Source organism: Gopherus flavomarginatus, chromosome 1 (assembly GCF_025201925.1).
Source record: "Gopherus flavomarginatus isolate rGopFla2 chromosome 1, rGopFla2.mat.asm, whole genome shotgun sequence".
Taxonomy (NCBI): Eukaryota; Metazoa; Chordata; order Testudines; family Testudinidae; genus Gopherus; species Gopherus flavomarginatus.
Genome location: NC_066617.1, coordinates 158,421,054 through 158,432,596, shown reverse-complemented (window position 1 = coordinate 158,432,596; position 11,543 = coordinate 158,421,054).

The following is an 11,543-nucleotide window of genomic DNA, read 5'->3' as shown; positions in this document are numbered from 1 at the left end:
TGGGCAGAGAGCCACATCTTGTCCCCTATGGCCTGATTGAGGGCAGCCTCATGGACTTAGTCCACATGGTGTTTATAGGCTTCTTTGGCGGAATGAAAGTGTTCCTTGAGCTCCTGGTGCACGCTATGTAGGTCGGAGGCTAAATCCACAGTGCTTGGGGAACTTATAGGTAAGTCTGGGTGTTACTTCCAAGGGAGCAATCTGGTGGGTGACCGATCTGGATGAAATCAGTAACCTGTTTATGGATTACATTCAGTTGGGGGAGGCTTTCAAATGGGTCGGGATCTTGTGTGCTTAGGCAAACTGCAGATCAATGTAATTTTGTGAGGCATCCAAGTCCACCAGTGCCTCTAGGTTGGTGTTGGACAATACAGGGTTCTGGAGCCAGAGGGGGAGTTGGTGATATGTTGGACACTGATTGGCTACTGCTGGGGAGAGGGGAAGGACCCCAACCCAGCCCAGCCCCTGTTATCGGAGCTGCAGCTGGTGGGAGTCAGGCGCACCAATTTTTTTCGTGCTAGCATTTGGTCAGACGGTCATCAATCTTAACGCATAAGTCGAATAACACATCCAGGCTGGATGGGGATTCCACCTGTGCCAGTTCATCTTAAATATCATTGTTTAGACTCAGCCACAAATGATAGTGCTGGGCAGCCTCATTTCACTCAGTGTCTGTTATCAAGTATCACAACTCCACTGTATATATAGCAACTGGCCAGTGTCCCTGCTTCGACATCTGAACCATGGTTTTAGTCATATTCTCATGACTTGGATCATTGAAGATCACTGCCATAGCTCAAATGAAGCTCTCAAATCCCAGAAGCAGGCTTGATTTTTCCAGGAGCAGAAATGCTCAAGCCAGGGTCTCCCCAGTAAGCAGGCTCATAATTAGTCCTGCTTGAGCTTGGCCAGTGGGGTTCAACGGCTGGTGTAGCAGAAATAGGAGCCAACACTGATTTAGGAACCCATGATGTTTGTCATGATTGCCATTTTTCATGCAAGGGAAGCTGTGGGGGGTGAGGCTCACAGGGAGTGGGGGTTGGAACTGAAGATGGCACAGTTTGAGCTTGCAGGGCCGCATTCTGCACCTGCAGGTGGCAACCTTGGCCTGCAAGGTCTGTAGGGCTCCCACTATCTCTGTCAAAGAGATAGTGACCTTTGTATGCTCCATGCTCACTGTATCAAAACTAGTGCCTTCACTGTTATATTTTTAGGGCTCCTCAAAATGTCAGAGACCAGAACGTGAGCAGCAATTGGTAGCCAGCAATAGGAGCCCAGAGTCAGAGGCCAGACGTCAGAATTGAAATCAGGAATCAGAGTTGAGAGGCAGAGTCTGTTTTCCTGGAGTGAGTCAAGGCAAAGGGCTAGGCTCGATCTGAGGTAGGAACAGGGCTGGAGTAAGGCTGGGAACCAGCAGGAGCTGAGCACAGCCGTGGGCAAATGCTTTGAGCTGCTGCTAAAACGCTGCTGCTGCAGGGCTTAATAGCTGATCTGCTGACTCTTCACACCAATCAGGTGGTATAGCCAATCAGGCAGCCTACTACAGACCAGTTGCCTTTGTTAGATTGCCCTGCAACTGGCTCTGCTGCAAGCCCTGGTACTTGACACCTGCCCTCTATGGAGATGATAGGTGCGTGGGCTCCTTTGGCTCTATTACACTTCCAGAGCACAAGAGGTACATGATTATATCTTGTTGAAAGGCACTGGTTGTAATCGATCTCTCTCCCTTAATAGATCTTTCTCCCCCTTGGAGACTAAAAGGCTCCAGGGATTTCTCTGTAGAAGAGTGAGCACGAGTTAGATGTCATCGGATGAATCATCTAGGAAAGGTTTCAAGAAGCAATGAGTGAATGTGCACTAATGACCCAACTGCAACACAGGAGCAAGTATCATAGCCAAAACATGGCTAAGCCTACAGATGTCCCGCAACCCCGCAGACATATGGTGTGTGTGAGAGAGAAACAGGAGATTTAAGATCTCTCAATCCAGGCTATGTACTGAAAATCCACAAGGGAAAACTGGACTCATGGAAGAAGTCTTAAGCGATGACTTGTAAAGATAGTAAAGAAAAACTTTCCAAGTATCTGATAAGGTAATGGGTAGAGTATGCCTCTCATGTGACACTAAGTTTTATAGAGCACCCTCAACCTGATTTAGATGAGGCATCTAGAGTTACTCCAGGAGACACTATATCTGATCCTCATGGCACAGAGCACTTTGAGGTTGCTGAGATATGTTGTGGATGGTGCAGATCTTCTGCAATCCACTGAGCTGTACCAATGTGGTAAGTGGATCTGTTTTGAGGAGGATGTTTCTTGTAGAAGAGGCAGAGCTGAGACCACCAAACTGCTGTTGGTGAGGCAGGAGGCAGATACCAGTGATACCAGTTGTAGGTGGCAGAGAGCCTTTGAGGCAGCAGAGCTCATGGAAGTGAGAAATTAAGCAATCTTACCCATTATGACAATTTTGTGGATACAGACTAACTAGGGGAGGTCTAGATTAGATATTAGGAAACATTATTTCACTAGGAGGGTGGTGAAGCACTGGAATGGGTTACCTAGGCAGATGGTGGAATCTCCTTCCTTAGAGGTTTTTAAGGCCCGGCTTGACAGAGCCCTGGCTGGGATGATTTAGTTGGTGCTGGTCCTGCTTTGAGCAGGGGCCTGGACTAGATGACCTCCTGAGGTCTCTTCCAACCCTAATATTCTATGATTCTGTAACACTGCTACCCCTCTGATACTTACCCATTATGATTATTTATATTTTGCCAGTGCCAAAACTCAAGAATTGAGGGACCATTGTGCTGGGCACTGTACAGAGAAGATCCTCTGTGCCTGAGAGCTCGCAATCTAGGTGTCAGACAGGTGAATAAATCACACAAAGGGGTGTGGCTGGGTTGGGAAGAGGAGGTAAGACAATGAATAGCGTTGAGCACAAAAGCAAAAGTTACAGCACCCCTGTTGTCCAACCAGGGCCTGAAGCTAGTGATTTGGAGGCATCATGGCAGAGGTAGGTTTAATTTAAGGCCATAGTCCATCAGGAGGAGCAGGGCTTCTCTGAGTACGTAAGGCCACCTCACCCTGATGCAGGTGGCCAGAGCCCTGTGAAGTAGCTGAATCCTGACACAGACTAATGAGCTCCTGAGCCCCCTTAGGCAAGGCTAGCTGAGTGAGACTGCTGAACTCATGCCAGATGCTAGGAAGCCCGGGATCAGGTAAGCCTACATGTCACTGAGGCATACCAATTCCACCCCTCTCCCCATTTCCTGATACCAGCACCCAGGCTACCTCAAGGGGCACCATGACATGATGGACCCCTTCTCTGCACCAGTCCTTAGTGGATTTCCCCTTCAACAGTGCCAATTCCTTGCTCAGTCTCCAGAATGGGGCAGAGGGAGGTAGAGCTATGGTGGGGGAGTCAGGAAACCCCAGGGCAAGCAGGGAAGGAGTAAAGAACAGCAGCTGGAGGGGAGATACAGCTGGTGACAACATCAAGGCCCAAGGCTGGCATTTCCTATTGCAGTGTTTCTCAAACTGGGGTTACCACTTGTGTAGGGAAGCCCCGGGCAGGCCAGGCCAGTTTGTTTACCTGCCCTGTCCGCAGGTACGGTCGAGCGCGGCTCCCACTGGCCGCAGTTCGCTGCTCCGGGCCAATGGGAGCTGCTGGAAGTGGTAGCCAGTACGTTCCTCAACCCGTGCCACTTCCAGCAGCTCCCATTGGCCTGGAGCAGCAAACCGCGGCCAGAGGGAGCCGCGATGGGCCAGACCTGCGGACGGTGCAGGTAAACAAACTGGCCCAGCCCACAAGGAGCTTTCCCTACACAAGCGGCTACCCCAGTTTGAGAAACAATGTCCTATTGGGTTTGCTGCCTTGAGGGAGGGTGCCGGACACACACCTTCAGAGGGATAATAATCCTTTGATCCCGAACAGACAGCTGGGGGAACACGCCAGCTGGATTCACCACAGATATCTCAGCCAAGAGGAGGTGGAACTGGATCAAACCTCAAAGGCAGCTCTGCAATCAATGAACCCCCAAACCAAAAACTAGTAGCAGGAGAACAGGAGAGCCAGCAAATTGTCAGGAAGGAGAAAGAGATGGGGAGTGACAGAGGCACCCACCACTGCATGCAGCCCAAAATTGCTGCCTTCTCTTGTTTTATTAAATCAACAGAATAGAGACAGATAAATTAGATGAAACCCTCAGGAAAGAATCAAGTTGCATCAGCTTTTATCTGATCTGTGGGACTGATGAAGCTGCCAGCAGCACAAAAGGAGCTGATGTTAATGCGCACTAGAGGCTGTAATGCACCCTCCATCAGAGTGAAACATATTCATCAGGTGTTAATGTAAAGAATTCCTTTAAGAATTTCCTTAAACACTGAAAAAGGAACTGAATATTCTTTCAGAACAAATAAAACAGCACTGTCCCTAACACAACTATGTCTGCCTCGCTGTGGCACTTCTACTTAGAGCCTGTCCCAGATCCCTCCTGCCTTGGCATCCTCCACAGATTTAAAGTTCTTATTTCTGAGCTGAGTCTGGCAGGCCACCGATGACCTTCCTATATCATGCTGAGCCTCTGAAGATATCTGGGTGGCCAATATGGCTCCTCATTCCCTGGGACATATTCTGAAAAAGGTTTAAATCTCATCGCATGCATACCCAATCTTTGGCATCTCAGGGGCACCTTTGTCTAGGTTTACTGTTTATTAAGGATATGAGTGCTCTGAGGCCTGGCACTAGTGTGAAATTATCAAGACCTTTATGTATTTTGTGAACCTGTTACATGCCATAAACTTGCCAGATATTATTTCTCTGTTAGGGGGGACCTAGTCTCAATTTCTGAAAGCTGTCTGGATCAATATGCTACGATAAACTTCCAGTTGTCTCCAGGTAGCAGGAATTGCTGCTGTTGTCTTCTGAAATAGCCATAGACTTGGAAACATGTAAAATACCAGTATGAGGTTGTGGTCAATATGGTAGATTCTTTAGAGTCTCAAAAGCAAACCTTTATCCCAGCTCCTCCGAGAGCCTTGACTTTAATAAAAGCTGGAGTCAGGCCCAGAGTCTGTTTTAAACAGTCCATAAAGAGTTTGGCCTTCTGAGGACAGGTTGTTTGAATTTGCTCCAGAATCGTGTCATACCCAGAAATTGTATCAGTTCTAATATGTTTTCAGCTGGTGGCATTTCAACTCTAGCTCTGATGTTCTCATACTGACCTCCCTCATTCTTTACAAACACAAGCCCTGAAAATGATAACGATACATTTTCTCTCTTCAATTTTAGTGTAGTAGCCAGACTTCCTATAACTTTATGTTCTTCCTCAAACTACTTGCATGCTAAAATGTCATCCACAGAAACTCATCTCCCTTTAAGCCAAGCAGAATCTCACTTGTTATGCTTTAGGTGGGTTCTGGATGCTCGTAATATGAATGGGAAGCAATAAAAAAAAACCTTCCAAACAGCATGATCAAAGTTGTCAGCTTGGAACTATCAGAATAGGTGGAACTTGAAACAATTCACTAGCTGCTGCAAGCTGGTCATCTAGGCTATGCCTTCACTTGGAGCTAGGGATGTGATTCCCACTCACCTAGACATACTTGCACTAGCTCTCACTGAGCCAGTGAGCTAAAAGGAGTAGTGTAGCTGCAGTAGCCTGGATAGTGGCAGCACAGCCAGGTTGGCCCAAGTACATACTCATGGGATCCAGGCAGGTTTGAACACAGTGTGACTAGCCCATGTACCACTTGCTGCTGCCTGTGCCACTATGAATACAATCTTTTTAACATACTTGCTTAATGAGAGCTAGCACAAGTATGTCTTCTCAAGCTGGGAATCACACCCCCAGCTCCAAGTGTAGACATACCCTTAGTTTCACTGAAGCATCTATTAAGTGCCGCTGTATCTGCTAATTAAATGTTGCTTTATAACTTCTTATAGCAACACTCATTGAATCAGAATAGTTAGCCCTATACCTTTGCCAGCAACAAGTACACTTGGTGACTATTCTTCTCTTTTTCCAGACGTGAAAGGACATCAGCGTCACAATGCTCTGCTAAACCAAAGCACTGGCACAACCTACACTGGATCCACTGTTAAAATGATGGTTTAAATTCTGTGTGCCCTTGAATTAGTGTGGGGACTCCATCTGACTTCAATGGGAGCTCATCCAAGGGTAAAATGTGGCCCTTAAAAGGAGATCAGGGTAGGGAAAAGAGAATAACAATGAAGATAAATATATTGTAAGAAAAAAATTGAGACGAGAAAGCTAATTTTCCCGGAATCTAGACATATAGTTCTCAGTCTGCATGTGGGTCAGGAATGCTTAACATGCAGAAGACATCATAAATATCACTGCATAATGATCACACAAAGTCTTCAGGAAGCCTAATGTTCATTTCAGTCATTGTTTTATGTGCTACAGAATAATAATTTGTTAAGTATGGCAATTTCGAAGTTCTACTTGAAAATCACATCTCTTTCTCGGATTTGTTTCTGCTTTTAGGCAAAAAAATCAAGTTTTGTACTATGCAAACAAAAGGGAATCTATAAGACTGAAAGCATGACGGCACCTTTAAAATAATAGGAAACTGTACTAGGAAAAGATTTTGCTTCAAATTTTATCTACTCATCACAAACTGAACAAACTGGACAGGAAAAATGGATTAAGAAAAAAGCCATTACTTTGTGATATTAATCAACTGTAGTTCTCATGAAAGTGTGAAGGCTGATATGGAACATAGGCATGGTGTAGGCAGACACTATGCAGGCTTCACTCACCAGGCTTTGTTCATGCTCTTCATTCCTGACCCTTTCCAGTCCTGGGGCCCCTCCTGAACAAAGAGAGACAACTTGTGCCAAATTGTGTAATAGGGACCTTGTGCTAAAATCTGCACAGACCACCCAACTCATGTCACTAGTGATCTCATCCAGATTTGGCTGTCAGGCTTCAGAATTGGAAAGCTTAGCATGGGAAGCCAATGCTTTAACACCCAGCTTCCCAGCCCAACCCTGTCCATTTCAAAGATGCAGCCAGGACCAGGCATTTGCATTCAGATATTCTCTATTGTTTTAAAGTATTTTTAAAAAACTTTTTTAAAAACCCTAAAAAAAAATTGGTCTATTTCTTTATTTTCATGTAGAAAGAAACAAAAATGTCTGTGCTGACGTGACCGTTTGACCAGATGGTCTTATTTACCCCTTTCCATTCTCCCTTTCTTTTTAGCTGTTACAGTCTGGTAAATGAAAAAATAATACCCTCCTTTTCTGTTACAGACCAGGGCAGTATCTCTGTCCCCTTCATTCTCTCTCCTTTCCATCTCTTTTTCTGGGTCTTTCCCTTCTTCCTCCTTTCCTTACTTGTCTCATTCACACCATTCTGTTTGGAGTATGCTGTGAGGTGATGAGCTAAAAGCATGGGACTGACTAATATCGTGCTCAGAGCACAATTAAGTAAGCAATGGTACACAGGTGCCAACAGCCCTTGAGGGGCTGACAAAACCCATCCACTGTAGCCCTGTCCATCTATCAGTGTATTTATATACGATCTCATTGCAATAAGCGAGAGCCTCAGAGCATTAATGGATCTATCCTCCTAGAACCCCAGGAGGCAGGTTAGTATTATTATCTCCATTTTGCTGGTGGAGATCTGAGGCAGAGAGATTGAGTGATTTGCCACAGATCTTGTAAGGAGTTTACAGAAGAGCTGTGCCTTCAACCCAGATCTCCCAAACACTACCCTACTTCTGCAGAGAGACAGTGGCAGCAGGAAGCAGTCATAATACTGTGGTTTACACCTCCATCATTTATTTGGACAAGATTACAAAATAATGACATTTTTAAAAGCCTCCCTTATACTGCCAGCCAGAATAAATGATAAGGGCCATGATCTGCTCTTCGATGCACAAGAATAATTCCCACTGATGTCAATGAATGAGATCTCTGTGCATACATCCACAGGCAGAATTTGGCCCTAAAGGTGTAATTGCAGTTCCTCCTTGACTAGCTCCTGTGCAATACTGAGATGTGGAAGCAGGTGTTCTGAAGGTCCTGAACCAATCCTGAACATCTCAAAAGTCATGCTGCTGCAGTTTATTTTTCTGAGATACTGGTTTAATTTTTGAAGATCTAGGATTGGCTGCAGCCCTAATCAATTGTCATGGTCAAAGGAGGCACCATCAATTTGGAGTCCAGCCAATTTTCAAATCATGAGATATGACTGATTGCCTCTGACCAATTTCTGTGGGTTTCCATCACATTCTCCTATTTCTTACAATGTTTCTCTCTCCCCTGGGACTATGTGAAAAACTGACAGAAACAACAAGCAGACAAAAAAAACCAACCACCACCAACAAAAAATAGAGATCAGAGTTTTCTCTCTAATCTTTCAATGGCAGGAATCTCAGGTGTTACTCGTAAATAGAGCACATGCCAATGTCTGGGCAGAAGTATGATTTTTTTTACATTGAGGATGTCCCATATAGAGACACTGGAAAATAATATCATGTTAGAACACATGGTAACTTCCATGGTGTTAAATACAACTTAGCACTCAATGTAGACAAGGACACGGCTCTTAGTGTCTTGTCATCTGGACCTGGTTAAGCCAGACATGATGTTAATATCAGGGTCTCTGTCTCCACTGTGGGTTTAACCCTGTTAACACATGGTCTAACAGTCACAATACGTACAGTAGACTATCCCTAAGTGACAACTGTGACAGTTTGAAAAGGGCTGCATGTGAATTAAGCTGTTAAAAATATGCTTGCAATTCTCCTGTTGAAACATTATACACCATTATTTTTCTCCTGATGCTTAAAACTAGCATTAAAACAAGTCAAAAACTGGCACCACCAATGAAGTTACTTGTTAGGAATGAAAGTGTCCCCAACAGTAGACTCATGCTTGCTTGTCTAAGTAAAAAACTTCAGTTTCATATACAAATGACCCTTCTTTCAGAATACTGCAAGCTTACACTAAGTAAGAGGGGTGTAGTCTTCTATGAAATCATTTACTCTACATCAGCTGCATGATTATGCAGACTTTCCATGTTCTGCTAGTGCATCATCTATATGACTCTATTGGGACCAAAGAACTAAGACAATATTTTACAAGCTGAATCTACATAGGGTAGCTGTGCATTTAGTTCTGTGAAATAGACTCTAAAATCCATCATGCAATATATAAATAATCAAGGTAATTATTAGACTTAGTTACAGGAATGGATAGAAACACCTTTTGGCTTCAATTCTACCCCCGTGTTTTCTCATTTGGATACTTGTATATAGTACAGTAAGTTGGGTCCCTTAAAGATGACCTGCAAAGTGGATGACATGAGTTTGTGCCTTTTTTATATATATAAAGGAAACCTGAAAGCTTTTTCCAAGCAATGATTTTTTTTCTGTTTGTTTTTACAATAGAAATTTAGGTCTTTTCTACTTTGCTTTTCCTAGAAGACTGCAAAGGAGGCGGAGGTCTCATTCACCACAGATGCACCTCCTTGTGGCTGGGTCTGGAAATTAGCTCTCACTCTATCTAATGCATCCTGCCACTGGTTGCTTGCCCTGTGACTCCTCTCTCTCTCAGTAACTTAGGGTGCTCTCTCTTCATGACTCAGCTCTTCAGCCAGCTCACTATATAGTCCCCCTATTCTGGGGTAACAAATTCCAACTGGACAAGCTGTACAGATGCTCTCTGAGATGGTCTTCTGTTCCAAGACTCCAGGTCTTTGCCACTTTCCTAGGGCTGCTGGTAAGGGAACCCAGGCCCTCCCTCTACACTGCATTCCAGCCCAGGGACCCTATAGCCAAGGTCTTCAAGGTCCCACACCTTTCTGTTGTTTCCCAGGACTTCTTCCTACCCAGTCCTTTCTCAGACTTCCTGTAATTTTTCTGGGTGGATCCTTCTTTCACAGCTAGGATCCCAGGGCTTAGCCCCCTGACCAGGTTTCCTCCTTTCCACTTCTCTAGACCCAAAGAGTGACTGCAGATCCTCTCCCTACAGTTCTCTTCTGCTCTCAACTTCCTGGTTTTATACTAACCAGCCTGTTCCTGCCCAGCTGGACTTCATGATCAGTTAGACCTGGCTCCCTTCAGGTGCTTCCAGATACCATCATTTGCCTCTCAGACTGACATTAACCCCTCCAGAGCTTGTGTGGGCTATACAATCAATCACAAAGACTCAATGGACAACTGGCAGTATTATGGCATCTGATACACCACACAAGTGAATCATGATTTTAAATGAGAGGAGAAGTAATTTCTCTTCAGATTGTATATAACCATTTTTGTTTGTTAACACCTTTTTAGTTCAAATGCCTAACATATGCTTAGGGGAAAAGATATCTTTGTTAAAGATTCAACACCCATCGTTTCAATTAAGGGCCGAGAAAGCTCGCAGTTCATATCTGAAACTTCTAATGAGATCTCCAGCAAAAGCAGGGAAAACAAGGGTTGACATTCCTGATATTCCTAAAATAAAATCAAGCAGAAAATCCCTCTACAAAAACAAAACTAATTTTTGCCATCTTTATACATCATAAAGAAAAAATAGTGCACAATCCCCCCCTCCCCCATTTCTAGGTCACCTTTAAAAACAAATAGCAATTTATTATTCTATTTGAAACTAATTTTCCCTAGTCTCTTTGGGTTTAGCAGAGTGAGTGAGCTGCCATGCATGGAATGAGTGAAATCATTTTTCAATTAGCATACTATTATGCTAAACCCTCCAGGCAATTCATTTTGGGTGTGACCAGGCACAACCTCCCCTCAGCCTAGATATTCTATTATTTTAAAGAAAACTCTAAACTCTCTTGAGTGTCTCTCAACTAGAACATTCTGATAATCACTTAACTATAATTTCCAGTGTAGTCAGCTCCACTGCAGGAAGTCATTATAACAGTTTGATATATCAACACTTTCAGATATCTACTAATGTAGCCTGTGTACCATGAGATTTGTGCCAGTGATACAGGTGCTCCAAGCATTATATTGTAGACTAGAGCTGGTTTAAATTATTCCAACTGAACAGTTTCCCATAGGAAAAGACTGATTTAAATGAAACTACATGACGTGACATAATATAATAGTCAAAATGTTTCAGCTATATTATATTATATTAAACTTATAAGTCTAGTCAATAAAGTCAAAATGAAATGTTTCAGCCTCAACAAAATGTTACAATAAGGTTGAAACAAAATGTAGTTTAGATTTTTCCTAACAAAATTTTGGAATTGCATTCCATGAAAATTTTCAAAATTTGGATTTTTTATTTCCATTTGGAATGACATTTTTTAAAAATTTCAGAATTTCCCATGGAACTGGAATTCCGGTTCCAAATAGCACTATTCTGGACTCCAGTCTTTCATAGATTCTAGGACTGGAAGGGACCTCAAGAGGTCATTGAGTCCAGTCTTCTGCCCTCATGGCAGGACCAAATACTGTCTAGACCATCCCTGATAGACATTTATCTAACCTACTTTTAAATATCTCCAGAGATGGAGATTCCACAACCTCCCTAGGCAGTTTATTCCAGTGTTTAACCAC